Raw genomic sequence first — 6,000 nt, forward strand, 5'->3', positions numbered from 1 at the left:
CGGGCTCTTCCACACTTTCTCCTGTCGCTCTTCTGTGATTGGTTAAAGGAGTGGGTGGGTTTCGAGCACGCTCAAGGTCAGCCACCGTCAGTTCAGAAAAATGGTATAGTCTCCCGACCCAAGTCTGTAAGCCCCCTCAAGCGCCTTCCGGCGCCCCAGACGGAAGGCAAGGTCCTCGCCAAAGTTAAAGGATTTAAACAGAGACTCGTCCGGGAAGCTATTGAAATATCCAAGGAAGAGAAGAACAATTTCAACAGGGACACCGGCATTAAAATTAGCCGTACTTGGCAACCCGTGGTGAGAATAAACTAGCAGCAACCCCCCCCCCCCCCAACCGACGCGACGCCTCCATGGGGAGGAATTCCGACAGTGATCGAAGGAATTCGACAAACTGCGAACCAGGAAGTCATCGCTTCCGTGCCAACTGTCTTTGTTTTACTACGTTGCCAAGACCAGGATATCCTGCCATATTTTCTGAGACTGCAGCACAACCGACGCACACCCCGGATTCTTCACAATGCCAGCAAGCAATTACTACGAGACAAACTATTCAAGGGACCCGCCGCGAACTGGACCACGTCGGCAAGGAGCCTTTCAACGTACACATATTCTCGCCAATGCCATGAAGAGGGAAGATTTCGAGAGTCTTGAAAGGACAGGACGGCATCACACATGATCGCGGTGGCGGAGACTACGAGGGAGAAACAGAAGAGGAAATTCACAAGATTACGAAATTCGCAGAAACCACACAATCCACAAGGCGAGGCACAGGTCGTCGTCCAACCGAGTCTTAGAGAATGGAGAAAGAGTCAACCTCCCGACGGCAGCGCCACGTACGGCTAATATTGGTACTGCTTCCATTTTCTAATTGCCGTTTTCTCGCAATTAGCTAGCAATTAATAAAAAGTAACTGATGACATCTAGTGGTCTAACAAAAATGTTGACTCTTTCTGTGGATTTGTGTTGATTACATCCTGAGGAATTGATGAAATCTAGTAGTCCACCAAAAATGTTGACTCTTTCTGTGGATTTGTGTTGATTACATGCTGAGGAATTGATGAAATCTTGTAGTCTACCAAAAAAGGTTGACTCTCTCTGTTGATTTATTTTTATCAAATTCCAAGAAATGGGTAAATTCTATGAGTCTACCGAATATGTTGACCCTGTCGATTATCTTCATTGCATTAAAGAGGAGTTACCTATTTGTTTATAGCTGAGCGAATCTAATAATGTAACTCTTTCACTCACATTGATATAGAAATGTACTTCATGTCCCTACATACAATATCTTCATTAACATGTTTCATTCAATGAAATGGTTTCTTAATCCTCTTTAACCTTTCGTCCATTCCACGCAATTGCTTTATTATTGTTTGTGTGGTGTCCCTGCGTATTTGCACGTAGTTCTTAGTTATCCATTTTGGTACTGCTGTCGGGTATACCGGGCGGTTGACTCTTTCTCCATTCGGAACGACTCATCGTCAACCTCTAAAAACACCCCCTGGACCCGGCCGCCCAGTCGATCCTTCAAAAAGAATTCAATTACGCGCTGACGCCAAAGAAAATTCCAGTGGAAGAAGTCATTCGCGGAGTAGAGAGCGCGATTGGTCACCTACCACCCAGCGAGGCTGATATGGTTCGACAAGACGCCTGCCGAATCCTCAGAATGAATAAGAAAAACTTCTAAAATTCAACTGAGAGAGGAGTTCAGGGCAGTCAAAAGTCGAGTTCAAGATGTTGTGTACACAGTTGAAGTCCGTTTTATGTCTGAGATTCTGCAGATTAGACAAGGAAAGAGAAGACAATACAGCATCAGAGGACAGAATAAGATAAGACTTCCTCCATGCACAAGGTATCCGATGAGACAATGTATGAGTAATGGGCATGAGAATGAAATACTGCATCCGGAAAAATATACTGCCTGAGTGAAGGAGATAAAATGATAGATTTTTCAAGGCATTTAATTTAATAGCACTGAGAAAAGTATAAATCAATGGCATTTCGTTAGTTGAAAATTCAACATTAATTTGTTCCGTATAAATAATGATATAATATATGATCCAAGCATCATGATTATAATCATTCAAATATTAAGCATAATATGACAAGAATTGCCTCCATGCACAAGGTATCCGATGAGACAATGTAAGACTAATGGGCATGAGGATGAAATACTGCATCCGGAAAAATATACTGCCTGAGTGAACGAGATAAAATGAGGTTAACAGAAATTTAAGCTTTGCAATCAAGGGGCCACTCTGTAACCACTTCCGGAATCAATTTGTTCCACAGCGTAACTTTAACAAACAAGATAAATGAGCGACTCTATGCCTAACTATTTTGGCAAAGAAGTGGGGGATGCAATCGCCCATGCGCCATGGCGGAGAGAGAAGCCCTTCGAAAATTGAAAGAAAATGACAACATCGTGATTTTACCAGCAGACAAAGGCAAGGCGACTGTCGTCCTAGAGAAAGAAGAATATGATAAGAAGATGGAAGAACTACTTGCGGAAGGACCTTATCAAAAGATCGACAGAGACCCAACCTCCCGATACAAAAGGATAGTGACAGAAATAACAAAGACTTGTGTACCGGATCCCGCCGAAAGAAGAAGAATCAACCCACAGGATCCGAAAACTCCTTGTATCTACGGCCTGCCAAAAATTCATAAGGAAGGAGTGCCCCTTAGGCCCATTGTCAGCGCCATTGACTCACCAAAATATAAATTAGCGAAATACCTGTCGCCGCTTTTACAGCCCGCAGTAGAAGAGGCGAAATCATACGTGAAAAACTCTCAACGTTTTCTTCGGATTATTAGTGGCATCCAGGTCAAAAAAAGAAGACATCCTAGTCAGCTTTGACGTGACATCGCTCTTCACAAATATATTACTTGTGATGAGGCAGTAAATGTCATCAAAGACAGATTCGGAGTAATCATCGCCAAGCCGGCAGAGATTTGCCTTAAGAGCACTTTTTTGGAGGAATAATTTTTATCAACAGACGTCTGGAGTAGCGATGGGTTCCCCTCTTTCCCCAGCAATTGCAAACATATTTATGGAACGCATAGAAGAAACAGCAATTCAGACCGCCGCTCACAAGCCTTAAGATTTGGGTAAATTATATCGACGACATTTTTATAATTTGGACACACGGAGAGTAAAAGCTTCAAGAATTCTATACCTATTTGAACGGGATCAACGACAACATAAAGTTTACAGTGGAGATGGAGGAAGACGGAAAATAAATAGTTTTAGAAAAACCTATGTATCTCTCTATAAAATTAATTTTTTTATATGTTAATTCCATCATCAATCATGTGAAATACTTATCCTGAATAATTGACAGGTGTAAAGAATGTATGCATGCTGGAAGATGCAGCACAATCTTGACAAATGGCGCTTATTACGATTTCATCCTCCTCATCCACGGCGATTTCCACAGTGTGAGATTATTGTTCTCACTTAATGTTCTGGTGTTATTTTAGCCCCAACAGTGCAAACGCTCAAATTTATTAACACTTGAACCTAACAAACTGCTGAAACACCATAGGTATGTCTCTCTTCCAGACATAATGAATGCTTAGTAAATCGGCGTAAAATATGATCCGTTTTATTTCTCCGAAACTTTAACTTCACCTATTCCAATATTGCACCAAGAACACATCAAAAGCAATGAGCAAATGACAGTAGTTAAATGAAAGACAAACCAAGTCTTAGATTACTAGCGAACGAGATTATTGATTTAATTTATGTTACAATTCAATTTCGCGGCCCCTCAACTCCGCGCCGAGAAATCTTCATTAGTACTGGAGAAGAAATAAGCGGCCATGAATTAATCTACCTTCAGAATGTTCCCAGAATGCGTCTTTACGAAGCCGGAGTCAACCATTGCGCAATTCAAGTAACGTAAAAAAAACTTTTAAACTGTTCACATCTGTTTTGTACACACCCATCACGTTATGAATCGTCGTGGCTGTTTGTTATCGTCGTTGCTGTTTGTTATTGCTATGGAGCGAAACTGCTTACTCGCATTCTGACGTATCAGGGCGTTTTTGTAGCGCGAAAGAATTTAGTAATTTTTTCGAACTTTGAAGCTCCCTAGTAACAGGAATATTGAGAATTATGAAGTCATATTTGGCATACGTTAATAACTTTAACTCACCTATCTAAACTTGTAAAAAAAATTACCTTTTTAATTTTATGAAAGCACCCCATTGTCGGAGCACCCTGGTTCATGCCAAACAAAAATATTAGGAAAGACCTAAAACTAACCCCTCTCTTTATCCTTTTTCAAATCATACTTTTCCCGGTTCGAGAAATCATTCGCTGCTATGCAAAACGAACTCCTAACAACTCTTTGGAATTATACCCCATCAGCATACGCTAAGCACAAAGTCTATATTGCCTACGACACAATGTCATGCTCATACCGAGAAAATTCATCAACTGAAACCACCAAAATTCAGAACTTCTCAATAAACAGCTGGGAACTTGAGCTACAATCAAATTCCGCGAAATTTCATCGTAGCGTGGTCTCTATAATGGTAGTGGTGCATTAGATATTCTTTTGTTTTCAAATTGACGTTCTTATCAACTTCCTTATCATCGCTTTCTTCCTCTCACCTTCCTTACTTCCCTGATGTTTTGAAGAAAAAAAAACCGGTCTCTAGACAAATGAGTTCCTCGGAGCGCAAGGAAGGAGATGAAGTATAACGATGAATACCGCAGCGTTTTTCTCATCTTTTCTTCCCGTGATCTCGTCTTCCATGAAATGGATGCTACAGAAACTCGACGATTGTGGAAGAAACTAATTAAACTAAATCTTCGGAGAGCACCAAGTCGTCATCGTCAAATTTCTCGAGGAAACTTAAGTGAGCATCAAGAATTTTTCTAATCGACGTTCGAAGAAAGTTCAACATTATAGGAAACGGCATATCCCCACGATTCTCATAAAATGAATATTATCAACTAAAATCAGTCCTGGGCTTTCTGCGGGGAAAACGCGTCTTACATTGCCAACTACGGCATAAGTACGAGGCGTGTTCTCAGAAAATTAAAGGATTGGAATTTGGATAGTCTGATTGTCAAATTTGTTTCATTTTGTTGGTAAACATGCACCTGCAGAATGCAGAAATAATTTAATCTGCATATCTTGTATGATGTTGGGCACGATATGGTGGAAGTTGTAAATACTATTAAAACAAGACATTGCAATATTTTCGCTGAGTTTTATTATTACACAACGAGTTTCGTCGTTACAAACAACAATTACAAACAACACTCGTCGTTAGAAACGCGTTGTGTGATATTAAAACTGACAAGGAGACATCGCCAGAGTGATGTTCGGGATCTGCATACGGATGTTATTAACTGAAAATATATAGATAAGGTAGAAAAAGTGACACGGCTTTCTTCCACAAAGTCCCGGGTTCGATAGATATTCGCTTGTAAAGATTTCGCGCAGCATGACATCCCTTGAGTAATCGCTACCTCTTAACTACGGCCGTGTTTTTCTGTCTTCTAATTTTTGAAATCACTGTTACATTTTATCCCCATTCGTTTTATTTAGTGACTTCGCGATTTTTTTAATTTAATATCAATTTATGGATTTTAAACGAAACTCCGAATTGTGCCTTACCACGGCGATTACTCAAGGGATGTCATGTTGCGCAAAGTCTTTACAAGCGAATATCTATCGAACCCGGGTCTATGTGGAAGAAAGCCGTGGCACTTTTTCTACCTTACCTATATAGTTTCAGTTAATAACATCCGTATCCAGATCCTGAACATCACTTTGGCGACGTCTCCATAAGTGGAAATATTGAAATGTCTTATTTTAATAATTTAATCTGCATTCATTGTTTACTTAGTCTTTTTAAGCCGCAAAAGGTAAGACATGTTTTCATGAGCTCGGCAAATTTCCGTTTGCACTTGATTGTTTGTTGGTGATTTATTTGGCCAATAGGAATGTAGCTATATGAGCGCAAGACCAATCAGCTGAC

Source organism: Ischnura elegans, chromosome 7 (assembly GCF_921293095.1).
Source record: "Ischnura elegans chromosome 7, ioIscEleg1.1, whole genome shotgun sequence".
In the NCBI taxonomy this organism is placed as follows: Eukaryota; Metazoa; Arthropoda; class Insecta; order Odonata; family Coenagrionidae; genus Ischnura; species Ischnura elegans.